Here is a 17,691-nt window from a genome sequence, read left to right as displayed (position 1 = left end):
GAATGACTTTAATCTACATAGTAGCTCACAAAGTTATGAAACTCTAAAAAGAATTGTTCTGTTTTCACTTCAGGGCCTTGATGAGGAGAATGGGACATGGGATGTTAGAAGTTATTTTCAGTTCTGCCTATGGATGGCAATGAGAATATTGTACATTTTACTGTTTTCTTGTAGGATGTAACACAGAAATGGAGAAAAATTGCTTATATATACTAACCTTGATTTTATAATGTATTTTAAATAAAAGATCAGCCTAGGATGTCTCATCTTAAAAGATCAGGGCAGTAAGACACTGATAGAAAAGATAATAATACTATTTATTAATATTCATTGGATGCTTCTTGTATTCCAAGAATTACTTAAATCCTTTATGTGTATCATCCCATTTCATGCTTGCTACAACCCTGAGAGATAGATCCTATCATCAATTCCATGTAGTCAAAATATGAGAGTTCATAACCTAGTCTCACTGCCTCACTGCCTCTGAGGCCTTTGCTTTAAGCCACTGTTAGAAATATTTGTTAATACATGTGGGAGATTTTCACCGGAGAGATAGAGAGTAAACTAGGGACTTACTGTCAATGCCAGTCAGGGGAATGCTAAAGGCATGCGGCTATAAGGAGGACTTGTTCTCAAAGGAAAGCTCAGTATGTAATTATGTACTAGTCTTTATTCAATCACAAGGTACGTAAAAGCTCCTCAGAAAAATCCAAGAATGATGTATAGCATATGCCATCTTTTGATGCAAAGCAAATTCTCTACATGGTACAGATATCTCTGCTAATAATCTTTATCAAGATTATTTATTACAAGGTATTAAAATAATTTTTTTCAATTACTTTCTAATGAAATGTACCAATTACCTTTTGAATGGTGACATATGGCTGTAATCTATTCCAGTAAGGATAAATCTTGTTTATATAAGGTTTCAAGGGCTCCTTCCTGAACTGCATTAATTACAGATGTAAACAAAGATAGAGGATTATTATCACATTTATCGATAAATCCTCAACTTCATTGCAATATAGTTCTCTGGGTTAGACAACATTTATCATCAGTTAATTTCCAACAGTTATGGTGTAACTCTTTTATAGAAGTGATGTTTTTGCAACCCAGGTGATTTTGGAGCACATTTATGAATGTGTTTGAATCCTGGGGTAGTGGGGGAAGAAGTCACACAGACCATTGTGCATGGTGAAGTTGAAAAAAATGCTACTCTAAGCAACTGTTGGGTTATCTTTTGGCTAAGAAATAACTATGACAGAAAAATATCAATCACTATTTTAAAAAGTCTTATCTTCGGGTGGTGGAGGGCACTGCTGATAAAAAAGAATCAAGCTTCTATAAGTTCTAAGCATGTGCAGTGACTCTACCTTTTTTTTTTTTTTTTTAGACAGAGTTTCACTCTGTCACCCAGGCTGGAGTGCAGTGGCACAAACTTGGCTCACTGCAACCTCCGCCTCCTGGGTTCAAGTGACCTCCCAGGTAGCTGGGATTACAGGCATTGCCACCACACCCGGCTAACCTTTGTGTATTTGGTAGAGATGGGGTTTTGCCATGTTGGCCAGGCTGTTCTACCTCATGCAGTAACTTTTTTCTGAATGTGGGAGGAGAGAGAGGAAGGTACCATTACTATGAAAATTCCAGTTTCCAAGCAAAGGAAAATCTATCGTTTTGATGATTGCTTCCTTCCCCATTCAATGCTACCATGGGTTTCAGAATGGACTCTGAGATTTGTCACGAAGTTATTCTTCTCTATTTCTGATTATCTTTTGGTCTTCTTTGGAAACTTCTCCAACTGTTACAAGAGGATAACACTAGTAGTGACCTCACAAGATTGTGGGGAGGATAATTGAGGTATTTAATATAAGATACATAGAACAGTGCCCAGCACACTTTGCTATTTTAAAATGTTAGCTATCTTATTGTTTATGGATTTAACTATTTAATATTCACAGGATAAACAGGAAAGTTTTACCTGTTCTTATCTCTTCCAACTGCCTTTTGTACTTTACATTGAAAATAAATTTGTATAAAAGACGGAAGGTGATTTACCAAGGGAAACCCAGTATATTAATTACCTTCTCTATTAAGTTCTACGATAGGTAATTTATGCATATCTTATTTAGTTCATGATTTATATAATATTGGCATTATTATTCTCATTTATGAAGAAACCAAGACAGAGAGAAAAAAGGGATTTAGCTTATGGAACACATAGATAAATAACAGAGATAAGGCTCAAACCCAGATCTAACTTCACAGTTTTGTATTCTTTCCAGAGCGCTTAAGAATTTAATTTTAGCATATACTTGGAAACACTGCTATTCTAACATTATTTTTGCCAACTTTTGCTAATATTTTGAATCATTTTAAGAACCTGGGTATTCTTCAGTTCTATATGTTTTTAACAATTGACCAGAAGATAGTACTGGTCTGTCTCCAATCAAATACTGAACACTCACTGTCCATTGACAAAGATTTCTTGCTTGACGAAATTTTAGTCGGGCATCTGAACTTTCTCATGCCTCTTTTCCCCTATCCTTGTAAAATCCAGCTTTAGCAATAACTCCCTATGCTACCCTTGTTATCAGTGTGAGTTCCTCATCCTCCACCATCCCCCTGGGTCTGATCACCTGGTCTTTCTTCTGCAAGAATCCTGCTGGGTCAGTTGAGTCAGGATCTCCCTCACCCCTGATGCTTCCTCTTAGTTATTTTCCATCCATTGAGCCTCACCCTGGTTCTAGGCTGTACATTCCCAACTTGCTGTGTTTAGAGTTGAGCCCAATTTCTCTCCCTGGCTGTGAAACCGCAGGTGCAGTGCTCCCTGAACCTATTGCAATGGTCCTAAATAAACATTACCTTCATTTGGAACACTATTCTATAGATATTTGAGGCTTGGTTATGTGTTACCATAGTACTAAATGTAGAGAATATAATGATGTACTGTTTAACAGATTCTATTACTATCCCTGTTTTGCATCGAGAAAACTGAGGCACAGAGAGGTTAAGTAACTTGACCACAATCATACAGATATGTAGCAGCAAAACTTGGTTTTGAACCCAACCATTCTGGCCCTAACATCAGCACTAATTGCACTTCCTCTCCTGTGGAAGATAAACCTGTAAACCTGACAACTGAAATATAAGAAAAAGCAGTTATTGTAAGAGGATTAGAATGAGATGGAGAATCTGAGCTGGGCTTGGTGGGGCTAACCCACACTTGAGGGAGGGGACCTTAAGGAGAAAGAAACAGGAGACGGAAGAAAGATTTCTTCAGGCTGAAGGAGCATAAAGAGGTTATTAAGCCCAAGGAGTAGGAGAGGGGTGAGCAGGCCATTAGAACCTTGTTGGCTGGAGAAAGGAGTATGGGGTCTTTCCTTTAAAGGCAGTTAAACAGTGAATTACATGGTAGACATGGTAAGACTGTGTTTAGAGAGACCATCTGGCTTCAGGACAGAGAAAATATTGCAGAGTATGGTACACAAGTTAGAAAGTAAATAGAGGTTAACGCACAGAGGAATGATAACCAGATTTATGTCCTAAGTCTGGCAACACAGGACAAGGAGCAGGGAAGAACCTAAAGGGTTAGATTTTGGACATGTCCAGATGCCCGTGCTGTTTTCAGGAGAGACAAACATTCTTAGGGGGCAGTTTTATTAGGGTCTGAGGCTGACCCTCCTCATAATTATTGTAATAGGCCAGGTCTCTGAAAAGAAAAGAAGATGCAAATAGCTCTAAAATATTTCAGGAAATTCAGAATGCTTCAGTATGGCCATCTTCAAGATGGATTACATGATGATAACGACTTAGACACAAAACAAGATCAAACAGTGACATAAATACAATTGAGAAGTGCAAAATGCTTCAGAGATGACTAGAATTTGAGAAAGGAAATATTAATATCCAGTACTGGAAAGTGACAGATAGAAAATAGTTGACAGAAAGCATAAGAGTAATAAATTACCAAAGAGAAATATGGATGTGCAAATTAAGAGTTGTTGATTGGAAAGAAATTTTTTTTTCTTCAAAGATGGGAAGATCATTATGTTGTGTGCAGACACATTAGTCAATTTATCAAGCCTGCCAATGCCCTTTCTGAGAAATTCCGTTCCCACAACCCCTGCTGAGCAGGCAGTGGGCATACTCCCTGGACTGAGATACTTGGAAATGGGCTGGTAGGATATTTTACCTAGGGCAAGAGTGTGGAGTTGGCCAGTCTCGGTTGGCCACTCTGGCTAGGGCTGGGGTGGCCATTTTGTTTCACTGCCAACAAAAGCAGGGACCCTTCCCTCCAGAGAAAGGGATCATCTGTCTTACAGATGGAGTCCAGTTCCTATTTATGGAACCCATCAGGCCCAGCTGGCTCTGGAATCTATCACACTCCTGTTTCCTCCTCATACATTTCCATAGGCTGGCTTAAGTAGTCTTGTTTCTTTCTAACCAATTCATCCAGGGCTAACACAGCTTTACTCAGACACTCAGTGGTTTTAAGAATACCTATTAATAAATCATAGAACCTCAGAGTAGGGAGGCCCTGGCCCAACCTTCCTTGCAGAAATGGCTCTCAACAGCATTTCTAATATGCAATGCTTCTTGATCAAGTATGATTCTCCCCGAGACAGTGTATGTCATTCTTAGAGCTCTCATTCTAGACAACTCCTTAGAACTCCAGACTCATATTGTTGATCAACATCTCCGTGACTGCGTTTCATCTTAGACATCCAAACTCAATATACCCCAAATTAACTGGGGCATTTCCTCCCCAAATCTGACACTCTTACAGAGCTTCCTTTCCCAGCGAGTGGCATCACTGCCCTTAGTGACTACCTAGGATTCCTTTCCTGATGCTGTGGAAGTCCAGCAGAACGCTATGTGAAAGCCTCAGAAAAATGAGCATCCTGGAATTTCAATCATCTCAAGTTATATTTTACTGCCCTAAGTACAAAAAACACATTCTCAGCAAAGTAAGAAATCTCAAGCTGGAGGATTAAATATCCAGAAGAGAAATTTCTCAAGTCTCTCCAGATTGGCATGAATTGATGGCTATGGGATTGCGTCTGTTCAGTGTGTAGCCCTGCCAGTTTTCAGTGAGACCTAACTGGGGGCTTGCAGATACTTATACCCCTTAAACACATCATTCTGAAACTCTAGCACAATTAACTTACATACTTGTAAACAACCACCACAATACGTCTTTAGAAAGCCAAATCACTAGAATAATATCTAGTTATATTTTCTTATGCCACAGTTACATCTTGCTCCATTGTCCAGAAGTTACATAACAGTAACTAGGTGTCCTATGCAAACATCGTATTAAACTAACAATGGACAGTGCCTACCCTGGTGCAGTGCATTATCTTCCATGCCAGATGACCGAAATGTGCACATGACAGGCCTCGCCAGGGATTTCTGCAGTCTTCGTGCTCTCCCTTGCCTCCCAGATTCAAATCACCGTGATTTGGGTTTATCTCCTCAAACTCTTGCAAATCTGTCACTGTATTTTTAAACCCACTGCTATCACCTTGATCCAATTCACTGTCATTTCTCCTCTGAAACATGAGAATAATTTCCTAACTCTATTTTCACCATCCACTTCCCATCCACTCTCTACATTGCAGGAAGAGTGATCTCTTACAAATTTGCTCATATTATACATGCATGCATACACACACACACTTGGCTTAAAACACTTCAGTGGACTCTCACTGCTCATAGGCTAACAAGTGAAAAATCTTAACATGGCCCACAAGCCCTACGTTGTCTGGATTTTCCTTACCTCTGATCTCTGATCTTGTTCGTGCCTTCCTTTCAGCTCTCACACATGCCACTCCTGTGCCAGCCCTTCTCCTGCTCATCCTCAAGAGCGCAAGTCAAGCATCACTCCCTCAGGGGAGGCTTTCCTCATCATTTGAACTAGCTCAGGTTCCTCCTATTACATGCTCTTGTAGCATCCTGAATCCTCCCTTCATAGCATTGTTAACTGCTGCAACTTTGCATATATTTGTGGGGTTATTTGATTCATTTATTTTCCTCACTAGAATATTAACTGCACAAAGAGAAGAATGTTTTTTCCTATTGTTTTGTTCACTGCTAATCCCATTGGTAGGATGATGCTGACAACGTTTAGGTCTATAATAAACAGGTGTTGAAGAAGTGAAAGAATGCTCACCATTCAAACTCTGGCACCTAGCTCAAAGATTGGAGCTTGCCACCACTGAATGAATATGTGACAGAAGAAAGATGTTCAGGAGCAGGATGGAGGTGACAGTTCAGTGGGATGCAGGGTGAGTGACTCTCCCTCATTTTACCTTTCAATTTCAGATAACCTGGTGCTCCTTCCCTTTCATTCCTTGTAGTAATCCTGGCAGATATATCATTTAAAATATAATTTCATCCAGTTCTGTCCTTTCCATTAAATTTGGTAGTGCTGGCATTACAGAAGCTTTTAACCCTCTCTAGGCAAAGGACTACTCAGAGCTTCACATCCAATAGGCATATTCATTTTTTTTAAGTCTAATTTACTAGCAAGAGAAGATTATACAAAAAGCTTTTACCCTAAATGAGGACATATGTGATTCAGAAACTGATTGCACCTTTATTGGGCAAGATGGAGGAAAGATGGTGGCTGGGTCCCCACAGAAAGGTGATAGGATGTGTTTTGTCTTCTGTGGCCCCAGAGAGTAGTCAAAGATTCACACGTTAGAAGTAGAAGGGAGAGATTTCAGCTTGTTATAATGCAAAACATCCCATAAGTGGAATGGTCGACCTATAGCTGAGGCTGTTTATAAAGTCCAAATGGCTGGCTGCCAGGGAATGTATAAGAATAATTCTGGAACTGGAAGAAGCATTGGATAAGATAAACTCCAGGCTTCTTTCTCTGAGATTCTATATTTGGTGTAAAAGTACACGTTGTATTTTAGGCTTGGGAAGAGATACTAAAACACAGTGTGATAAGGGGAGCTTGAACAGCCATGGAATGATTTATCATGGTGAATTCTGAACCTGTAGCCCAGGATACATGGTAAACCCAAGCCAAGAGTAGTGGCTGTATAGACTTTATGACAACACTGTCATCGGGGCTTTGATTATAGTTGTGACAATATAAAAATCATTAATGTGTGAGTGTTCACAGCTTTCCTTCTTACTATGTCTGCCAAAAAACAAACTTGGTCTTGCCTGCTCAGATTATCTCCTCTGTTCTGTTTCCTTCATTTGCAGAATTTGTCTTTACTACTCTGTTTGTGTGGGTTTTTTTTTTTTTTTTTTTTTTTCAGAGCTTTCAGTACTGGGAGACGCAATTTGAGAGGAGAGACTAATTTGATCTACTTAATAAAAAAGAGACAAGGGGGAGGCAAAAGGAGAATCGACTACCTTGTGGGCTTCAGAGTTAGCTGAATGGCATTCCTTCCTAAATTACTTCACCAGGGAAATATGATTTCACTCTAGGAATAAACAACAGGGCACTCAAGGCTTATAGAGATCACATAGTCATTCAAGAAATAATCATTATTTCTGTGATTGACCATGCTTGTTTTTCAGGTGCCAAGTATTTTTGTGATCAATTGCTCTGGTTCTTTGGGAGTCCAATTGGGAAACACTAGAATCAAAAGAGAAAGTGATATGGACGTGACAGTCTTCCTTTTCTTTGCTAATGACCTTGCTTCCTATTTCACTAAGAAAAAGACAATCATCATAAGAGGACTTCCATATATTCCCACCACCCACTACTCACTCTGCATCAGTCCTCACCTTGTCTGTCTCCCACCTTGTTGCTCTGCATGGACTCTCCATGCTTCTAGGGTTCAGCCCTTGCTCACATTCTGGGTCTTTTCTTCCCCACTTGAGTGTACCATCTTGTTAGCCCCTCCTCTCTTCTGTATCATCAATTTTCCTTTCTCTCTTGCGTCACTCTCATCTGCATACAGATGTGCTCCATTAGATTCATTGACCCCCAAATACCCCTTCAACTACTGCCTAATTTCTCTCCCTTTGATATCAAAACTCCTTTAAATATTTGATTATTTTAGCTCTTTCCATTTCCATGATGGGAAAAAACGGAACAGTCTAGTGCCAGTTTTGTTAGTCAATCTCCCAGCAGCATGTGACATCATTCAATACTTACTTCCTAGGTGATCTTAACCAGTATCCTAGCATGGTTACCATCTCTATACAGATTAATCCTATACTGACATCTTCTGCCTTGAACTCCATACTTGTACCTCCAACTGTCTACTTATTTTTTCCTTCTGTATATCCAACTTGAAACATCTCAAACTTAACACATGTACACCAAACTTCTGATTTCTGCCCCTCCCCAACTCTCCAGGCCTAGGCCCCACCTGCTGCCTTCCCTGCCATTCCTGCTGTGTGCAGCCTCATCTTCCAGTTGCTCAGGCTACAATCATTGAGGCTATCACTAATCCTTTTGTCTCACATCCACACACTAACATGTCAGGAAATCCCATTATCTCTGCATTCAATATATATTCAAAATCTAAGCACTTTTCGAAATGTCTGCTGCTGCCATCCTAGTCCAAGCCACCATCCTATCTTCCCTGGATTTTGCAAAAGGCTCTTTAACTGGTCTCCTGGCTTTCCTCCCTGCCCCCATAGTCATTTCTTCTCACAGAAGCCAGAATGTAATAAAGGTGGCACATCTGGACCAAAGTGTAATCCTTAGAAAGCAAACTTTATGAGCAAAAGGTAACTTTGAGTGAATGAGAAAATAAAGCTTTCTTTGGGAGATTGCCTTTTGTTTCAGAGTACAGGCCCTCTGCTGGGCACCCATTGATTCTTTGCTCAAAACCCATAGGTGGTAGCCACCTCAGACAGGGTAAGAGGTCCACTCTTCACATCATCCAGAATGCTTCATAGCATCTGGCTCCATGCTGCTTCTCCACCCTCCTGTCAGAATATTCTGCCCCTTGTTCACGCTGTTCTAGCTACATCAGTTACTGTGCTCTTCCTTGAACATACAAAGCATGATCAATCCACAGGGCCTTTGCACAAACACATTTCCCCAAATATATACTTGGCGTACCCCCTTCTGTTATATGCTCAAATGTCAGTTGATTTGAAAGGTGGTTCCTGACCACCCATTTGAAACAGAATCCTCCCCAGATGCTCACCTTCTACTGGTCCTGCTTTCTTTTTCCTCCCTAATATTTATTCCTGCCTGACCTTTTTTTAGTAGTTATATGGTCATTTGGTCATTACATCTCCTTTCCCCATAATTGGTGCTTAATATCCATTTGTTGAACTGATGCTCAGTGACTGTTCATTGATACTTAGATAAAAAGCAATGGACACAAACATGGTCTCTTTTGGCTCCTTGTGGCATCTGAAAGTTCTGCCAGTCCTCATTCCCTCCTGCAGAGAAGGCAGGGATGGAGCTTCTGGGACTACAAGGGTAGGAGCCAAGTACTTGGAAGAAGCAATAAGGCATCTGAGGTGACTTACTCTCTCTATTAGAGAGTGTTTCTCTCTGGGTCAGTCTTTGGTAAAGGAGAACTGTGTAATCCTTATGACCCAAGTGTGATCCAGCTCTGCTTATCAGTCTACATTGGGGTTTGGAAATAAAAACCAACAGCTAGCAAAAAAAAAAGTTCCTTTGACTGCCAAAACCCTCTGTGCCTAGGGCCTAGGCTTAAAGGGTCTCCTTGTTGGTTCCCTCTACCTATCACCCCTCTTACAGACCTTCACTAGTGGATGTTCTGGGAACTTTCCTTTCATCATATGACAGCCATTTAAATTCCTGGGTCCTGGCTGTCTCCTAAGTTTCTACTGTATAGTGTAACGCCATCCACCACAGATGACACATTTAGGTATACACTCTGCAATGCTGTATGTCCACTCGGAAAATAATTATTATTGTGCTAGATTCAGCAGTTAGCCACAGTAAACTGAATCTTGCCCTCATTCAGGTTACAATCTCTAATGGTTAATTATATGTGTAAACTTGGCTAGGTCATGGTGTCCAGATATTTGGTCAAACATTATTCTAGATGTTTCTGTGTGTGTGTGTGTGTGTATACACACACACATATATGCATATAAAATATATGATGAGGTTAACATTTATATCAGTGGACTTTGAATAAAGCAGATTAGGCTCCAGAATGTGTGTGGGCCTCATTCAATCAGTTGAAAGTCTGAGTAGAACAAAACTGACCTCCTGGAAGAACAACAATTGTGTCAAAAGGCAGTCTTTTCTCAAAAAACGGCAACCTTTTCCTGGGTTTCCACCTGCTGGCCTACCCTGAAAATTTTGTGTGTGCCAAGCCTCTACAACTGTGTGACCCAATTCCTTAAAATAAATCTTTTTCTATTTTCCCCACCTTCCACTTCTCTCTCTCTCTGTATGTGTGCATATTTGTATACATAAACATAAGAGAAGGTTTCTCTCATCAAGGGTAAGGAGGGGTAAGGCAGTAGAGGAGGAGCAGAAAAGGGTATTACAGGCAGAGCAAAGAGTTTGTGAAAAGACCTGTAGCCTTCCTTCTTTTCATCTTTTTATATTTTTATATATATATATTTTTGAGATAGGGTCTCACTCTGTTACGCAGGCTGAAGGCAGTGGTGCTATCATAACTCAGTGCAGCCTCAAAGTCCTGAGCTCAAGTGATCCTTTTGCCTCAGCCTCCTGAGTAGCTGGGACTACAGGCATGTGCCAACACACCTGGCTAATTTTTTTGATTTTTTATGTCGAAATAGGGTCTCACTTTGTTGCCAGGCTGGTCTTGAACGCATGACTTCAAGCGATCCTCCTGCCTCGACCTCCCAAAGTGCTGGGATTATATGTGTGAACCACCATGCCTGTTTCATCTTTAAAGCACTTGGAGATAGATACTATTATTATCCCTATTTAAAAAAAAAAAATTTTTTTGTTTTTATGACACTGGGTCTTGCTATGTTGGCCAGGCTGGTCTCCAACTCCTGGGCTCCAGTGATCCACCCACCTCGGCCTCCCAAAGTGCTGGGATTACAGGTGTGAGCCACTGAGCCTGGCCTATTATCCCTATATTTAAGATAAAAAGCCAAAGCACATTGAGAAGAAACACCTTTCCCAAAGCCACATACTTGGGACATGGCATAGTTGAAATTGAGGGACTTGTGCTTTGAACTAACAAGTTACAGTGCCCATTCATATTGGGAGAATTAGGGAAACATTCATACCCTACTATTTTCTGACTCATCTGCTACTAATGGATTCAGCTTGAAAGGGTGTATTATTTTCATTTCATTCACATATTCCTCATGTGTACTGCATACATACTTACACCAGGCCTCACGCTAAAGGTTGGGAATTCAGAGACAAACGTAGCATGGAATTTAGCCTAATGAGGCTAAATTTAGCCTCATTTAGCTTAGCCTAATGAGGAAGACAGAGATGTTTGTATTACAATGCAGCTTGCAAACAGTAAGCCTCTTTGGAAGAGAAATGGGGAAGCCGACACAGAGAAAGTGGCTTTTGAGCTGCACTTGGAAAGATGTTTTACTATACCCAATTATGACAAACCTTGGTTACAGTTAAAACAGGCAGACACAGAAATGACTGTCAGGATGGAAGAACCTTATACCTACAGATCTCTAGAGGCACAGGCATATCATCCACTCAAGAGGGGTCACATGGAAAAGCCCTGGGGTTGGTCAGGAGGCACAGGGAGTAAAGGGAAAATGTAGGCAGGAGCCTCTATTGTGGGTTCCATGCAGAGACCAAGCAAAGACATAGTAAGCAAGCTTAGGATGGGCTAGTTTGAGGGATTTTTAGTGGCATTGGGTGGAGGGGCTGTCCCCAGTTGTCTGGCACCCTAGAGTGATTAGGGGAGCTAGAAAGTGAGAGTCTGATCATGGAGGTAGTTGGATCTGCTCCCTGGATTAGATGGTTTGCATATGAAAGAGGGAGGCTTGCAGGTAGGCAGCTGTTTGCTATGTCTAGGAATTCACCAACCCTGCAAGAGGCAGTTCCTCCAGCATCAGCAATTCCCCCATGATGTCAAAGGATCAGAATATAGAAAACAAAGATATTGTCAACACAAATGCATATAAGTTTATCCAAAAACAATGAGACAAGGCACTGCAGGGAGAACCACACCATGTACAAGACCACCGAGGCATGAAGGAGCCTCGCAGTTTTGAAGAATGACAGTGTAGGATGTAGTTGGAGAATAGTATTCAGGAGCTGCGTGGGAGTCAGTATTAGAGTGAAGCACTTTGAAAAGAAAGCTGGATCTTATCTCCAAGCAATGGAGTGACACTAAAGGCTGCAGGATTAGATGTATTGGTTAAGACACAGTGTTTCTCTTTGAGGCATCCCATGTAAAGTGACCCAGTTAAAACCAGCACAGCTTTTCTTAGCATGACTTTAAGAGGAACTCCTTTGAACTGATTATTTGCTCGCCATCTGGTGCCCAGGTAAATGCTTTAGATGTTTTCCTTTTAAAAATATTCAATGTATTAATTTCACACATGAGGAGAAATCATATTAAATCTCACTACATAATTAGCCAAACCACAAATACATTTTCAGAAACAAAGATGACTCATGTTGTTTCATAATTAAACCTTGAAAGGTTTAATTAAAAAGCATAATATGGAGAAAACTAGTTTAGAAAGAATTGGGGCTTAGCTTCCTGAATGTGTGCATAGAGAGCTTCTCTGTTCCACCCCTATCGAGGGAGGAGGAACAGATGTGTAAATGACATAGCAGTCCTTTACGGGGGTGGGCTGTGTTTCTATCATACATGACATGCTGTCTCAGAGACAAGGGAGCTAGTTAATGGGAAGGAGGAGCCTTTTAAGGAAACAACTTAAAGCATTCTAATCCTTCTGTGAATTACGTCCGGAGAACACAATAGTGAACTGGCAATGCCGCAAAATAATGACCATAGTAGAACATTTAAGGAGTGGCTACTATATGCCTGGCACTATGCTGACTGCTTTGTACACAGTGATTCCTCACAACCACTCTGAAGTAGGTGGTATTATGCACATTTTTCAAATAGGAAGACTGAGGGCACAAAGGCAAGAAGCAGAGCTAAGACAACTTGTCTGACCTCAGGGCTGTCTCCATCACATTTGAGTCCGCTCTGGAAATCAGTGAGAAACCAGCGAGCCCTGGAGCAGAAAATGTGCAGTGGAAATACAGGTGCTTCCTACCTGTGAGATTTCTAGCCTCAGTTCCTCATCCATAAAATGGGATAAGATAGTGGTAGGTAGTGGTGAGGTTTGAGTAAAATAATGCCCGTGAAACTGACAAGGGTAAGCCATGTCATGGATATCAGTTGTTAATGCTTCTTTCACCGGTGCTTTCATCATCAACATCAAAGTTAGTGCATCCTAGCAGGATTTTATGTCAGGGTATTTAGGAGCACTGTAGGGTAGCTCATCTGCCTAACAGGACCCCTTCACTCCCAGGCTGAAGAAAAGTGGAGTATTAAGGCTGTCAGGCAATTTTTTCTAGTTAAAAAATCATTTATACTAAATATAATTTCTGCAATACACGTTCTTTTCTTCCAAACAATGTTGTCAGTGCTCTGCTTCAAACCATGCAAAGACATTTAAGAATTTGTTTAAACATCTTAGCCTTGGCTCCCTGTAAGGCCCTGCAGGATTCTGGCCTGCTGACCCTTGTCTTGCACCATTCTTTCTAAGGACACCTTGGCACAGTGGCCACTCTTCTGTTTCTCAGACAAGTACTTGCTCTATGCCAGGTACTGCACAGAGCATCAATATGAGGATGATCTCTTTTAATCCTCACAAGAGCCTTATGGGACCTGGTGTTTATCTGTACTTCACAGTTGTAGAAATTGAGGCCCAAGCAGGTTAATTAACCAGACCGAAATGACATAGTTAATAAGTGGCAAGCTGCAATTCAAATCCAGGCACTCTTGAATTACAGTCCAAACACTTCAACTTCACACAGTATAGCATCTCTCAGTCTCATCTTGTCTAGCAACTCATAACAGCTCCAAGTAAATGCACATTGAATAAAGGAAAGATTGATGATGATGAAATGGCAACATGGATTAGTCACTCAGGATGGGGGAAAGCCAGCATAATGAGCAAGCCAAGGCTGACAGAAAAAGACCATTTGCAAACCCTAAATGTGCAAGTGTAACCAGTCCACCTTTCTTTTCAGTTGTGCCCTGCATAATCCTCATTGAGTTTGAAGCCTGACTTCAGCAACCAAATTACCCTTTGCTGATGAGTTTCCACCAGTCTTAAAGGCTATCATCTCCTGTCCTTTCCATTTACTCTAAAGTCAATTCATAATAATTGCATTGAATTTAATCATTATTCATCTTACCTATTTCCTACCTCCCCCGTTCCATTATTATTTCTTAATTAATTTTAGGACCAAGACAAGTGGCATGCCATATGATGAGTGACCAGAAATGTTAGAAAGAATGGAAGATGTTTCCTGCAGCTTCGCTACTCTGGAGGGTGGAATGAATTGTGACAAATGTCAACTTTCATGGCTCAGTGAGCCCTTTCCTGAGCCTGTCAACAGTGAACTAAAGAAATAGAATCTCTCTCTCTCCAGTCAACAGTAGAACAGTGCTTGCGTTCCCAATATTTATGGATATGTTTATACAATTCTCACAAACATGACACCAACGGCCTGGGATCAACTCAGACAAGCGGTAAAGAAAAACAAAATGATTCTTTGAAAGGATGCATATTTAAAAAAAAAAATAAAAGATGTGCTTCAACTGAGATCTACATGATGTAGCAAACAAAAACAGGTATGAAAATCCCTTGAACTAAGTTTCACTGGATTAACACACCCGATCAATTCTCATTAATCACAACAGTTATGTTCTATCAAGTCACTTTGAATACTGGAATCACGGGTACTGAGTCCTTGTTCCTTTGAGCCACTGCTCCTAGGGGAAACACAGGCTTAGGTTTCTGTGAGCCTCTGGTCATGACATTTTTGTCAACTGATCAATATATAACTTTGTTTTTTGTGTGTTTCTGTTTAAAGACACTTTAATAAATAGTATTGATTCATTAATATTGATCTCATAGCCAACAGGACTGTACCTCATGTTTGATGAAGCTTATTTAACACATATTTTCTCTATAAGGCACATGTCAGCCTTCCTATGCTTAAAAACACTGGACAGCACTTCAGGACTATAGTTGGGGGTGATTTTAAACAGCAAAATCAAAGGACAAAAGTGCAAAAAATGTGGCAATCAATAGACCACGAAGAAAGATGCTTGTTTACGATAAGAGCTGAAACAAGGTGGCAGAACATCACCTGGTTCTACCTCAGCTGGGAGTACGTATGTTGGATGACTCCAATTTCTTACTGCTCTACACATGTCCATAAATAAATGTGTAAACACAGTGAATGTTGATTCTGGGTTACAAATAAAGTTCAGAAAGAGGCAAATTCACAAGTATGGAATTTGTGAATAATGAGGGTCAACTATAAATATGAATCTCAAACTTATAATTTGCAATTCCTTTCACGTATGTTGGAGTGAATAGGAAACTAGAGCATTTATTTGACATAACTGGGACTCACACCAGGATCCTCTATGAATGGCACAATTAGCTCTTTGAGTTGGTGGAATCGCTGATTGGATTGGTGAAGGGATTAGGATTAAGTAGCTCAAAGGCAAGGCCACTGTGTAATACATATCTCCTTGTTTAGTTGGGAAAACACTAGAAGTCGGCTAACATAGCTGAAAGAAACCAGAATATCTCAACTCCTTTGGCATATTTTGAGATGCCTATTCCGAGGGGCTGCAGATCACAAAAACAGCCTTGAAAAGCTGCCCTTTTGCTGGGGAGATTTGCATCTGGAGAGGAAATCCACATTAGTAAAATGAAGTAAACAACAGATGCAAACAGACTTTCTCTGAGGACCTCTTATCTGGATCTAGGAAAGATTAACTCACAGGAAAAGGAGGCTGAAGTCTGACAATATAAGATTCTGATAGAGAAGCTTTTACCACAAACTCCCGTCTATTCCTTCTGAGAGCTGCTACCTGAGAGGTTTCCTCTGCCTAACAGGACCCCTTCACTCCCAGGCCTTTCCTCCTTTCTCCCTCCCATAAGCCCCTCCTGACATGTTCAAAGTCCCTATTCTTCCTGTCCTGCCAGGATAGTATAAAAACTTCAGTCATCTAAGCCCTTCTTCTGAGTCTCATTCTTTGTGTATAACTCCCATGTCCATACATGTGTTAATAAATGTGTATACCTTTTTTTCCTGTTAACTGTTGTCAGTTTATTTTAAAACTCAAATTATCAAACATTCATTGGTGGGTAGGGAAGGAAATTCTGGTCTGTCCGACCTAGCCAAGTGGTAGTGGACATTTTAGGGAGTATCTCCTCACTCATAATAGTCTCCTGTACCTGCCCGGTTACCCCTAATCATAGGTGATTTCTACCTGATAGGAAAGTTGATTGGTGGGTCCCTCATAGCTGAACCTGTATTTATATATTAATTCAGTCAATATTTATTCAGAACCTACCATGTGAGAAGCATTTGTCTCTCTAGATGATGGGAAGAGATGTGAATAAGCTTCTCATGAAGCTTACATTCAAGTATGGGGAATAGATAACACGTAAACGCATCAGTTTCCCATTGGTTTAAGTGCAATGATAGGAAAAGTGAGGTGATTGATAGATAGCTAGTGGGTGGGAAGCCAGGCTCTCCTGGAAAAGGGGTTGGGGAATGCTGCTCTGAAGGAAGAGGGGTCTGTGGAATGGCACACAAGTCCAAGGGTGGAGCACAGCCAAGGGCAGGGAGGAGCACAAGGACTTGGTGTGTACCACGAAGACCCAGGTTTGTTCTGCTGCGTGAACTGGGGAGCAGAAAGAGGAGCTGGAGTCGAGTCCAGACCTTGCCTCTAGTGTTTCCTGAGAAACTGGATTCTGTGAGAAACCTGGCAAGCTGATATATTTCTCTCTACTTTTTCTTAACACACATCTGTCTAGTTTCTAATATTTGCAAACAACAGTTCCTACCTAATAGAAAAAGTCGATTACTATAGTTAAATGCTAACATTACCTTGGCTAGGAAAATAAAGTTTAATTTTTTGAATATGACTTCATAAAATGAAGACAGTGTTCTGTGAGTGCCACAACACTCTCTATACCAACAGCTCATTTGAACATGTTTTCCAAAGATCTGCCAAGCCTGCAGCATACCTCACCCCATCCTGGAACCACTTGCCAGAGAAATATATTAGGCTGTCATGTCTCTGTCTGAGGCATTTAAACCAGAGCAACTCCATCCTGAATAGGGGCTGGATAAAATAAGGCTGAGATCTGGTCTCAGATGATTAAGACATTCTAAGTCACAGAATGAGATGGGAGGTCGGCACAAGATAGAGGCCATAAAGACCTCGCTAATAAAGAAGTCGGCCACAACCCACCAAAACCAAGATGGCAACGAAAGTGACCTCTGGTTGTCCTCACTGCTACACTCCAGCCAGAACTATGATAGTTTACAAATGCCATGGCAACATCAGAAAGTTAGCCTTATGTGGTCTAAAAAGGGGAGGCATGAATAATCCACCCCTTGTTAAGCATATAATCAAGAAATAACCATAAAAACCAGCAGTCCTCAGGGCTGCTCTGTCTATGGAGTAGCCATTCTTTTATCCCTCTACTTTCTTAATAAACTTGCTTTCACTTTGGTCTATGGACTTGCCCCGAATTCTTTCT

The 17,691-nt window shown here is 40.8% G+C and overlaps 1 protein-coding gene and 1 long non-coding RNA gene across 4 annotated transcripts in view; one reads left to right on the top strand and one right to left on the bottom strand.

Moving 5' to 3' along the window:
• Positions 1-17,691, bottom strand: part of SGCD (sarcoglycan delta) — a 625,408-nt gene that overhangs the window by 27,307 nt on the left and 580,410 nt on the right. The window lies entirely within an intron of this gene.
• On the top strand, positions 5,883-16,235 carry LOC135971461 (uncharacterized). Its single transcript, XR_010587686.2, has 2 exons — positions 5,883-6,287; positions 14,360-16,235. It is a non-coding gene; the product is annotated as an uncharacterized lncRNA (long non-coding RNA).

This window comes from Macaca fascicularis, chromosome 6 (assembly GCF_037993035.2).
Source record: "Macaca fascicularis isolate 582-1 chromosome 6, T2T-MFA8v1.1".
Taxonomy (NCBI): Eukaryota; Metazoa; Chordata; class Mammalia; order Primates; family Cercopithecidae; genus Macaca; species Macaca fascicularis.
This window is presented reverse-complemented; position numbering and strand designations above follow the sequence as displayed.